This window comes from Pleurodeles waltl, chromosome 4_1, assembly GCF_031143425.1.
Source record: "Pleurodeles waltl isolate 20211129_DDA chromosome 4_1, aPleWal1.hap1.20221129, whole genome shotgun sequence".
NCBI lineage: Eukaryota > Metazoa > Chordata > Amphibia > Caudata > Salamandridae > Pleurodeles > Pleurodeles waltl.
This window is the reverse complement of record NC_090442.1, coordinates 938,382,860-938,395,319: the sequence shown is the minus strand read 5'-3', so window position 1 is coordinate 938,395,319 and position 12,460 is coordinate 938,382,860.

Sequence of the window (12,460 nt, the reverse complement as noted above, 5' to 3'; positions counted from 1 at the left end):
AGATCATGGCTCGCCGCAGGATGACCGCTCAGCAGGTGGTTGGTATGCTTTTTGAGTCATTGTCTGATCATGATTATGAGACGGACTCTGCATCTGAGGCAGAGGAGAAAGTGAGAGATTCTGGCAGTGATGTTTCTGTTGGAAGGGAATCTTCTGATGAGGAAGCCACACTCAGTGCAGATGAAGGGCCTGTTTTAGAGGAGAACACTGATGTGCCATTAGTGCAGCAACCTGGGGCTTAAAGGTTTCCCGTTATAAGACCTGATCTCTGGGTTGCCCCAAACATGGAGCAGCCAGAGTTGCCTCCCTTTACTGGTCTCCCGGGGTGTAGCGCCAATACAGAGAACTTTTTGCCTGTCAATTTCTTTGAGTTATTCATGGATGATGTGTTTTTGGCAGAGATTGTTGAGCAGACTAATTTGTATGCAGAGCAGCATTTGAGGGACAACGCTGCTAGACTTAGGCAACACTTTAGAGATGCCCAGTGGATTCCCACAAATTTGGAGGGGATAAAAAAGTTTTTGGGTTTGACTTTTTTGATGGGGTTGATAAGGAAGCCGTCACTGGCTTCTTATTGGTCTACTAGTCCCTTGATGGCTACAGCTATATTTCCTGCGACCATGAGGCGTAATCGGTATTTGCTTCTTCTTAGGATGCTGCATTTTGTTGACAATGCATTAGCCTTGCCACGAGATCACCCAGATTCTGACCGTCTTTTTAAGATTAGGCCTGTCCTTGATCATTTTGTAGATCGGTTTTCGGAGGTCTATGTTCCAGGCAAAGAGATAAGTGTGGACGAGTCTTTGGTCTTCTTCAAGGGTCGTTTGGTTTTTAGGCAGTACATTCCTAGCAAAAGAGCACGATATGGAATTAAATTGTATATGCTGTCTGAAAGTAGTACAGGATATGTGTATAGTTTCCGTGTCTACACTGGTAGGGATTCCAATATTGACCCCCCTGGTTGTCCTCCCACTTTCGGAGTTACTGAGAAAATTGTGTGGGATCTTGGTAGACGACTGTAAAGGGCACGATATGGAATTAAATTGTATATGCTGTCTGAAAGTAGTACAGGATATGTGTATAGTTTCCGTGTCTACACTAGTAGGGATTCCAATATTGACCCCCCTGGTTGTCCTACCACTTTCGGAGTTACTGAGAAAATTGTGTGGGATCTTGGTAGATGACTGTTCAACAAAGGTCACCATTTGTATGTAGATAACTTCTACACTGGAGTGCAGTTGTTCAAGGAATTGTTTAAAGTGGACACTTGCTTGTGGCACAATTCGTTGTAACCGGAAAGGCTATCCAAGGGAGCTTGTTTGTAAAAAAACTTGAGAGGGGACATTGCTGTGCCTTGCGGAATGATGAGCTGCTAGCTTTGAAATTTTCAGACAAGAGGGATGTCTATATGCTAAGTACCATCCATGATGAGAGTACTTCCCCTGTGACTGTTTGGGGCCAGGTTGCTGAAGTGCGCAAACCTGTGTGCATTTTAGATTATAATAAGCACATGGGAGGTGTAGGTAGAGTTGATCAGAGTTTGGAACCTTATACTGCTATTCGTAAGTCTTACGTTTGGTATAAGAAGTTAGCAATTCACCTCTTCCACTTAGCAACCTTTAATGCTTTTATTGTGTTTAGGGATAAGTCGCCAGAGTCAAAGATGACATTTGTGAAATTTCAGGAGTCAGTGATAGAGAGCCTTTTTGTGGTGGAACAGGCCAGAGTTCCTAGAGAAGCAATGGTGGAGGATGTGGCTATATTGAAAGATCGCCACTTTGCTGAGCACATTCCTCCCACACCCAAAAAAGAGTTTCCAGCTAAGAAATGTAGAGTGTGTTTTCGAAGAGGTATCCGGAGGGAGACTCGAATGTACTGCCCAGATTGTCCTTCAAAGCCTGGGCTGTGTGTGGGTGGTTGTTTTAAGAATTACTACACCCAGAAGAATTACTGGGAACAACCATGAGTGTAAACTTATGTCTGTTTTGTATTTTCATGTGTTCAGTTTCATGGTTAGCATTTCTGTCATGTACTTAGTTAGAGCTTTTGTGTTTGTAGTTTTGTAATTCTTTCTACTTAGTTAGGGGTTCCTCTGTTTAAAAAAAAAAAATATAAATAAATGATGCCATTGTGTGTGGAGTGGGGCTTGGCTGAGGGTGTACATAGTGCACATATTGACTTGATGTTGGCTACTGCAACACACTGCCAGCCAAACACCAGTCCACACACTCCCATCAGCTGTGATTGTTGTATCAGGCATGTGGGCGTATGTAAGTGATGGGCCCTTGAGTGACGCTGTCTGTCGATGTGAGTGTTGTAATGTGCTGGGCCCGTGGCTGGCGGTGTGAATGGTCTTGTGCGTGTCATGTATGAAAGGTGTGTGAATGGACTGTAAAGCGGTTGGTGCCCTGTCGCGGCTTTACAGCTCATGAGCTGTGAGTCATTGGTTCAGTTTTTTGCCTTTCAGTTATTAACAGTGCATTTCATTTTTGTGAAATCTCTTGTTAATAAAATTTGATCTACTGAACCATCACTCACCCTCGTGCCAAATCCAACCAGTATGTGTGGTAAAAATGACAAAACCTGCTCCGCTGTAATCAGGCGTCACAGCACACCTGTGACACGCTAGGTGCCTCGGGTGGGACCCCGATGATGAAGCATGCCACCAACTTGGTTGGTGGGTGAGGGGTCTTTTTCACATAACCTAAGTGCGTTTCTTTTCACAATTTTTGTGTTTGGCACATCACAGACGTATGTGGACACATCAAAATGATATATTACAAAACTACCTGTGTTTGGGGGGGGAGGGAGCACCTATGTTTTTGGTCCTGGGTGCGACCTTCATCTAGGGAAACCTACCAAACCCAGACATTTTTTAAAACTAGACACCCCAAGGAGTCTAGGGAGGTGTGGCTTGCTTGGATCCCCCAACATTTTCTTACCCAGACTCCTTTGTAAACCTCAAAATTTGCTTAAAAAAGCATATTTTCCTGACTTTTCTTAGTAGGATCACCGCTCCAGCACAAAATTCCTACTCCCCAGTGTTCCCCTCAGTCTCCCAAGTAAAATGACACCTCACTTATGTGGGTCCCCAAAGCAGAGTCAGCCTAAAGATGTATAAAAGAAGAATATGTCCTTATAAACTCGCTGTGCTATCCCCTCTATCTCTACAAGTTTTGGGCCTTATTCTGTTGCAGGCACCTGGCCCACCCACACAAGTGAGGTATCATTTTTACCAGGAGACTTCAGGGAACGCTGGGTGGTAGGAAATTTGTGCCTCCTCTCAGATTCCAGAACTTTCTGTCACCGAAATGTGAGGAAAATGTGTTTTTTTAGCCAAATTTTGAAGTTTGCAAATGATTCTGGGTAACAGAACCTGGTCAGAGCCCCACAAGTCACCCCATCTTGGATTCCCCTAGGTCTCTAGTTTTCAAAAATGCACAGGTTTGGTAGGTTTCGCTAGGTGCCGGCTGAGCTAGAGGCCAAAATCTACAGGTAGATACTTTGCAAAAAACAGCTCTGTTTTCTGTCAAAAAATGGGATGTGTCCACGTTGTATTTTGGGACATTTCATGTCGTGGGCGCTAGGCCTACCCACACAAGTGAGGTATAATTTTTATCAGCAGACTTGGGGGAACGCTGGGTGGAAGGAAATTTGTGGCTCCTCTCAGATTCCAGAACTTTCTGTCACCATAATGTGAGGAAAATGTGTTTTTGTAGCCAAATTTTGAGGTTTGCAAAGGATTCTGGGTAACAGAACCTGGTGAGAGCCCCACAAGTCACCCCATCTTGGATTCCCCTAGGTCTCTAGTTTTAAAAAATGCACAGGTTTGGTAGGTTTCCCTAGGTGCCAGCTGAGCTAGAGGCCAAAATCTACAGGGAGGCACTTTGTAAAAAACAGCTCTGTTTTCTGTGAAAAAATGGGATGTGTCCACGTTGTGTTTTGGGGCATATCCTGTCGCGGGCGCTAGGCCTACCCACACAAGTGAGGTACCATTTTTATCGGGAGACTTGGGGGAACGCTGGGTGGAAGGAAATTTGTGGCTCCTCTCAGATTCCAGAACTTTCTGTCACCGAAATGACAGGAAAAAGTGTTTTTTTAAGCCAAATTTTGAGGTTTGCAAACGATTCTGGGTAAGAGAACCTGGTCAGAGCCCCACAAGTCACCCCATCTTGGATTCCCCTAGGTGTCTAGTTTTCACAAATGCGCAGGTTTGCTAGTTTTCCCCAGGTGCCGGCTGAGCTAAAGGCCAAAATCCACAGCTAGGCACTTTGTGAAAAAACAGCTCTTTTTTCTTTCTGAAAATGTGATGTGTCCACCTTGTGTTTTGGGGCATATCCTGTCGCGGGCGCTAGGCCTACCCACACAAGTGAGGTATAATTTTTATCGGGAGACTTGGGGGAACATAGAATAGCAAAACAAGTGTTATTGCCCCTTGTCTTTCCCTACATTTAATCCTTCCAAATGTAAGACAGTGTGTAAAAAAGACGTCTATTTGAGAAATGCCCTGTAATTCACATGCTAGTATGGGCACCCCGGAATTCAGAGATGTGCAAATAACCACTGCTCCTCAACACCTTGTCTTGTGCCCATTTTGGAAATACAAAGGTTTTCTTGATAGCTATTTTTTACTCTTTATATTTCAGCAAACTAATTGCTGTATACCCGGTATAGAATGAATACCCACTGCAGGGTGCAGGTGATTTATTGGCTCTGGGTACCTGGAGTTCTTGATGAATCTACAAGCCCTATATATCCCCGAAACCAGAAGAGTCCAGCAGACGTAATGGTATATTGCTTTAAAAAATCTGACATTGCAGGAAAAAGTTACAGAGTAAAACGGAGAGAAAAATTGCAGATTTATTCACCTCAATTTCAATATTTATTTTTTCAGTTGTTATTTTCTGTAGGAAACCCTTGTAGGATCTACACAAATTACCCCTTGCTGAATTCAGAATTTTGTCTACTTTTCAGAAATGTTGCGGTTTCTGGGATCCAGCATTGGTTTCATGCCCATTTCTGTCACTGACTGGAAGGAGGCTGAAAGCACAAAAAATCGTAAAAATGGGGTATGTCCCATTAAAAAGCCAAAATTGTGTTGAAAAATTGGGTTTTCTGATTCAAGTCTGCCTGTTCCTGAAAGCTGGTGATTTTAGCACCGGAAACCGTTTGTTGATGCCATTTTCAGGGGAAAAAACACAAGCCTTCTTCTGCAGCCCTTTTTCCCATTTTAAAAACAAAACAAAATTTTCACTATATTTTGGCTAATTTCTTGGCCTCCTTCTGGGGAACCCACAAAGTCTGGGTACCTCTAGAATCCCTAGGATGTTGGAAAATAAGGACGCAAATTTGGCGTATGTAGCTTATGTGAACAAAAAGTTATGAGGGCCTAAGCGCGAACTGCCCCAAATAGCCAAAAAAAGGCTCGGCACAGGAGGGGGAAAAGACCTGGCAGCGAAGGGGTTAACTCATCACACCTAAGAACACTCTGCCTCAAAACTACATTTTGTTGAAATGCTCCGCTTTTGTACTAGTTTGAACGAACACCTTCTCTGTGAGTACATTAGTTGTTTTGGGTCTTCCTTTGATTCTCTTCTGGTGATAATTTTACTTAACATCTTCACATTAGCAGACCAGTTCCGTACAGCTACAAACCTGCTTCTGAAGTGCTAACTGCTTTCTTCTCTGAGTCTGCTGCTGGAGTGATTACTCGTGGTGGGGGTGATGCTGTGCCTTCTGTGGTGGGTACTACCAGCTTCTTTAAGTCATAACAATAATGTTCCACCTCAGTTGTTCTTCAAACACAATAACATTCTGTGTCTCACCATAGTCGCTGACCAACTACAGAGCCAGTGGGGCGGTCCTAAGAAGTCCAAAGGGCAATTCCATTGTTTCTGTCTTCTCTTTCATCTGTTTCTCCATGACTCATATACATAGTGTTTCTTCTATTCAGGACTTGTAATCAGGTTCACAAGGAGGCCTGGGGTCTGCCTAGGCATTCATACTACAGGGTCCTGACACTGCTACATGGGTCCCCGTTACTGCAGCGTCCTCAGTTTGACAGAGCAGTTATGATGTAAGCAGTCTTTTAGTTAGCCAGTGGCAGAGATGCACCCCAGTCAGGCCACTAGCACTGCTGGACACAACGCTTCCTCAGGCATGGACCGCATCTGTCTCTTCTGCTACCTCGGACATGTTGCAGCTGCCACAGGTGGTCCTCCCATTTTCAGCACCTGTTGTGGTCTGGCCAGGTGTGTCTTGTATTTTCTCAGTGAACAGGGTCACCATTCTTTCGACTGTGAGGTGTCTTGGTCTCTGTCTCAGAAGCAGATCAACCACAATGTAGTGACACCTCTAGGTCATGAGACATCCAGTCTTCAGTGCTGGCAGGGCATTGTGGGAGCCACCATCTGGGTCTCGGACATGCAATTTGCTGTATTTCTGTTGTGGGCAGGCCCCTCACTGGTTAAAATGGGTACACTGAACCTCTGTTTTTCAGCAGTGACTTCTGCTCTTTCTGCCCTACCAAATGGCAGCTGGATATGGTACCCCACTGAGGCGAATGGCTAGGGATCTTAGAACAGAGCCTGCTGTCTAACATTGATCTACCACAGAGTGATGTGCTACGTGTCTGAAAAACTGTTTCAGGACCTTGACAGTTTTATTAAGTGCTGTATAAACAGCTATATCATACCACACACAAAATCCACAACAGCATCCTGCAAGATCAGGAAAGTGGAATGCGTGACTGTCTCACAGGCAACAATGGATGGCTGATAATGGGCTTTGCTTAAATGGTGAAGAAATCAATATCCTGGTCTTTCGTCTTCTTGACCGGGGGTTCTTTCCCCAACTGGGTTCTCAATGCCCCTCAGTGCCTTAAACACTGGGTTATCTTTTGATATAACTTTCTATGACAGTAACATAGTGTTCTTTCTCTATTGCTAGAACAATCTACTTACAATAAGACCGGATCAGCCTGCCACTTTCCAGCATTGACAATTCCAATGAAGGGTACAGCGGGATCCACCAAAAACTAAAGTAAACTTCAGAGACTGTAAATCTTTGCTGCAGACTCATGCTCAGCCTTAAGAGATATGATCACTTCAGCTGACACTGGAGCACTCAGGCTTAAGCCACCCCAGCTGTATACTAATGTTGACTTTAAAATTCTCAGCCTGGTGCACAAGGCCATTCATGGCAAAACATTAAATTATCATTCAACCCCCCCACTCCCGCCCCCCTTAGCACTATGCCATCTGGTCAGATGCCTAAGGCTGGCTTACAATATATGACGAGGTACAAATAGTTTGGGTGTATATGCCAAAGCCACAGATGAAGACAGATCTGTGTACCCTTATAAACAAGATTTAGGGGGTCATTACGACCCTGGCGGAACAAGTCCGCCAGGGCCGTGGGACGCGGTGGCACCGCCGACAGGCCGGCGGTGCCCCGCGGGGCATTCTGACCGCGGCGGCTCAGCCGCGGTCAGAGAAGGGAAACCGGCGGTCTCCCGCCGGTTTCCCGCTGCCCCAAAGGAATCCTCCAAGCCGGCGCAGCATGCTGCGCCGGCATGGGGATTCCGACTCCCCCTCCCGCCATCCAGTTCCTGGCGGTTCTCCCGCCGGGAACCGGATGGCGGGAGGGGGAGTCGCGGGGCCCCTGGGGGCCCCTGCCGTGCCCATGCCTATGGCATGGGCAAGGCAGGGGCCCCCGTAAGAGGGCCCCTAAAAGTATTTCAGTGTCTGCAAAGCAGACACTGAAATACGCGACGGGTGCAACTGCACCCGTCGCACCTTCCCACTCCGCCGGCTCTATTACGAGCCGGCGTCATCGTGGGAAGGGAGTTTTCCCCTGGGCTGGCGGGCGGTCTTGTGAAGACCGCCCGCCAGCCCAGGGGAAAACTCGGAATACCCTCCGCGGTCTTACGACCGCGGAGCGGTATTTCGGAGGGGGGAAGCCTGGCGGGCGGCCTCCGCCGCCCGCCAGGCTCGGAATGAGGGCCTTAGTCACATGTGGAGGGCTGTGCAATGATTTAAGGAAAACAATGTAACCTAGAGACCAACCTAAGCTATTAAATGAGACTTTTCCAAGGGCAACTTTCAGACATAAATAAGGGTACTATTTTAAAATAATCAACAGAGCATCCAGCGAGCTGTGTGAAAGGTGGCCTACAGCCTGTAAAATATAAAAAGAGTACACAGTGAGTTAAATATCTCAGGAGAAATTCCATTCAATTTGGGAAGGCATATTTCTGTTGGAAATCTTTGTTGGTTCAATAAATAGTGATGGTCATCCAAGGAATGATTTGATACAGTTGTAAATCTTAACGCAAACATCTAACTAATAACCAATACAAGTACGACAGAAGCCTGTTGAGAAGGGACAGAACAGCAGTGTTTTTTTATTTTTTTTTAATTTTTTTTTTAGAACATCACTTAACCCTGTATTTCCAATGATCTAAGCTTTAGACTCAGTTTGATATGATTTGTGGCAGGTTTTGTGGTTTTTATCACCTGAGGGATAGGAGTGTACATGATTGGATGAATGTTTATAGAAAGTATATAATGCCTCTTTATAGCTGGGTTATAATATTATTATTGTTTTAAAACATTTGTGATTGTAATAAACATTTTTTGCTATATAAGTCTGGCTCCTGTGTATTGTATGCAGAACCAAGGAATGTAATGTAATTGCAAAGAAAAGGCTGTCCTTAACTTGAAATTATCTTACCAATAGTAGTGAGACTAAATGAAATGAGGATGGTCTGGACATTAGCCCTAATTATGCTGGGGAAGTAGTAATAAAAGGATAAAATAGACATTGGGATACCAACATCTCTTCTTACTTTTGATCCAAGGTCCGTTTTTTCTAGGTTCACTCAGTGATTTTGGCATAATCTACGTACACAAGATTCATACCTTTTGACCGCTTACGGCCTTGAGGCCAACTTCAGAATATTCTATAAACATCTAAAGATCTACCTCTTCCAAAAGGTTTAGGAATTTGAATGATTTCTTTAATTCTAAATGCTAATCTACATACTTCAACTTCATTATTCACCAAAAACTTTGTAGCATTAGTTGGTTGCATTAGAGCTTTACAAAAACAAAATGTTGTTCGGAGGAAAGGGTTTGACGTGGTGAAAAAAACTTACTAGATACAAGTCTAGAAATCTGTCTGATTTATGTTTGCATGTCCTTTTAATGAGTAGATTAATATAAAAGCCCACAAAAATAATAGTGGAAGAGAAACTTCTAGTTACATATGCTAAACGTACCGTATAATGTGTAGCTTGTGTGATTAAAAATAATTACCTATAAGGGGCCTTTTGATATTGAGCCACACATTTTTTGTAGTTGCTTTATCTCTTTTCCTTCAGGCTGGTGGGCAACAACAATATACCTTCAAACATTTTCCTTTGGCTTCTGGACTAGTGTGCAGCATGCTCACTCAAGGGAAATGACTAGGTAGAACAGTACTTTATTTTATTGGAGATGTATTTTGTATTTCATGATTTTATCAATGCTCAATCTCAGCTCCATTTTTTTTGTTATTTTGAATTTAAAGAAGTTTGTATTGGTTGATTGTGATATTACTGATTTCATGTTATTAATCTACAGACTATGATATCACTGATTTTATCCTGGTAATCCAATTTTAATGTTCTCGTAAATTGTTATTTTAAATAACGATCAACAGTATAAAATGACTACTACTGGTGTGAGGTATGTAGACTATAGAACATTAAATTCCTGTTTAAGTCAAATTCCTAGATACGGACCATACAGTATGTGAATCACACTGTGAGACAAACTGTAAACAGCAAATCTGCAGACCTAGCAAATCATCTGCATTTCAAGTTAATCACCCACAGACCTGCAAAATCTGTCTCTAACCAGCATTTACTGAGACCTGTCTGTCAGTGTAAGTGTGGGCGGGACTAACATCTCATCACTTATTAATGGTGTGATATTAGCTTGTCCCCAGGGAGTTACTGCAGCTCATTTCACTCATTGTCAGTCATTGTGTGATGTGATCACCCACCTCGGGCCGATGATGAAGCATGCCACCAACTTGGTTGGTGGGTGACGGGTCTTTTTCACATAACCTAAGTGCGTTTCTTTTCACAATTTTTGTGTTTGGCACATCACAGATGTATGTGGACACATCAAAATGATACATTACAAAACTACCTGTGTTTGGGGGGGGAGGGGGCACCTATGTTTTTGGTCCTGGGTGCGGCCTTCATCTAGGGAAGCCTACCAAACCCAGACATTTTTTTAAACTAGACACCCCAAGGAATCTAGGGAGGTGTGGCTTGCGTGGATCCCCCAACATTTTCTTACCCAGACTCCTCTTTAAACCTCCAAATTTGCTTAAAAAAGCATATTTTCCTGACTTGTCTTAGTAGGATCACCGCTCCAACACAAAATTCCTACTCCCCAGTGTTCACCTCAGTCTCCCAAGTAAAATGACACCTCACTTATGTGGGTCCCCAAAGCAGAGTCAGCCTAAAGATGTATAAAAGAAGAATATGTCCTTATAAACTCGCTGTGCTATCCCCTCTATCTCTACAAGTTTTGGGCCTTATTCTGTTGCAGGCACCTGGCCCACCCACACAAGTGAGGTATCATTTTTACCGGGAGACTTGGGGGAACGCTGGGTGGAAGGAAATTTGTGCCTCCTCTCAGATTCCAGAACTTTCTGTCACCGAAATGTGAGGAAAATGTGTTTTTTTAGCCAAATTTTGAGGTTTGCAAATGATTCTGGGTAACAGAACCTGGTCAGAGCCCCACAAGTCACCCCATCTTGGATTCCCCTAGGTCTCTAGTTTTCAAAAATGCACAGGTTTGGTAGGTTTCGCTAGGTGCCGGCTGAGCTAGAGGCCAAAATCTACAGGTAGGCACTTTGCAAAAAACAGCTCTGTTTTCTGTCAAAAAATGGGATGTGTACACGTTGTGTTTTGGGACATTTCCTGTCGCGGGTGCTAGGCCTACCCACACAAGTGAGGTATCATTTTTATCGGCAGACTTGGGGGAACGCTGAGAGCAAGGAAATTTGTGGCTCCTCTCAGATTCCAGAACTTTCTGTCACCATAATGTGAGGAAAATGTGTTTTTGTAGCCAAATGTTGAGGTTTGCAAAGGATTCTGGGTAAGAGAACCTGGTCAGAGCCCCACAAGTCACCCCATCTTGGATTCCCCTAGGTCTCTAGTTTTAAAAAATGCACAGGTTTGGTAGGTTTCCCTAGGTGCCGGCTGAGCTAGAGGCCAAAATCTACAGGGATGCACTTTGCAAAAAACAGCTCTGTTTTCTGTGAAAAAATGCGATGTGTCCACGTTGTGTTTTGGGGCATATCCTGTCGCGGGCGCTAGGCCTACCCACACAAGTGAGGTACCATTTTTATCGGGAGACTTGGGGGAACGCTGGGTGGAAGGAAATTTGTGGCTGCTCTCAGATTCCAGAACTTTTTGTCACCGAAATGACAGGAAAAAGTGGTTTTTTAGCCATATTTTGAGGTTTGCAAAAGATTCTGGGTAACAGAACCTGGTCAGAGCCCCACAAGTCACCCCATCTTGGATTCCCCTAGCTGTCTAGTTTTAAAAAATGTGCAGGTTTGCTAGGTGTCCACAGGTGCCGGCTGAGCTAGAGGCCAAAATCCACAGCTAGGCACTTTGTGAAAAAACAGCTCTTTTTTCTTTCTGAAAATGTGATGTGTCCACTTTGTGTTTTGGGGCATATCCTGTCGCGGGCGCTAGGCCTACCCACACAAGTGAGGTATCATTTTTATCGGGAGACTTGGGGGAACATAGAATAGCAAAACAAGTGTTATTGCCCCTTGTCTTTCCATACATTTTTTCCTTCCAAATGTAAGACAGTGTGTAAAAAAGACGTCTATTTGAGAAATGCCCTGTAATTCACATGCTAGTATGGGCACCCAGAATTCAGAGATGTGCAAATAACCACTGCTCCTCAACACCTTGTCTTGTGCCCATTTTGGAAATAGAAAGGTTTTCTTGATAGCTATTTTTTACTCTTTATATTTCAGCAAATTAATTGCTGTATACCCGGTAAAGAATGAAAACCCACTGCAGGGTGCAGGTCATTTATTGGCTGTGGGTACCTAGAGTTCTTGATGAACCTACAAGCCCTATATATCCCCGAAACCAGAAGAGTCCAGCAGACGTAACGGTATATTGCTTTAAAAAATCTGACATTGCAAGAAAAAGTTACAGAGTAAAACGTAGAGAAAAATTGCAGATTTATTCACCTCAATTTCATTTTTTTCAGTTGTTATTTTCTGTAGGAAACCCTTGTAGGATCTACACAAATTACCCCTTGCTGAATTCAGAATTATGTCTACTTTTTAGAAATGTTGCGGTTTCTGGGATCCAGCATTGGTTTCATGCCCATTTCTGTCACTGACTGGAAGGAGGCTGAAAGCACAAAAAATCGTA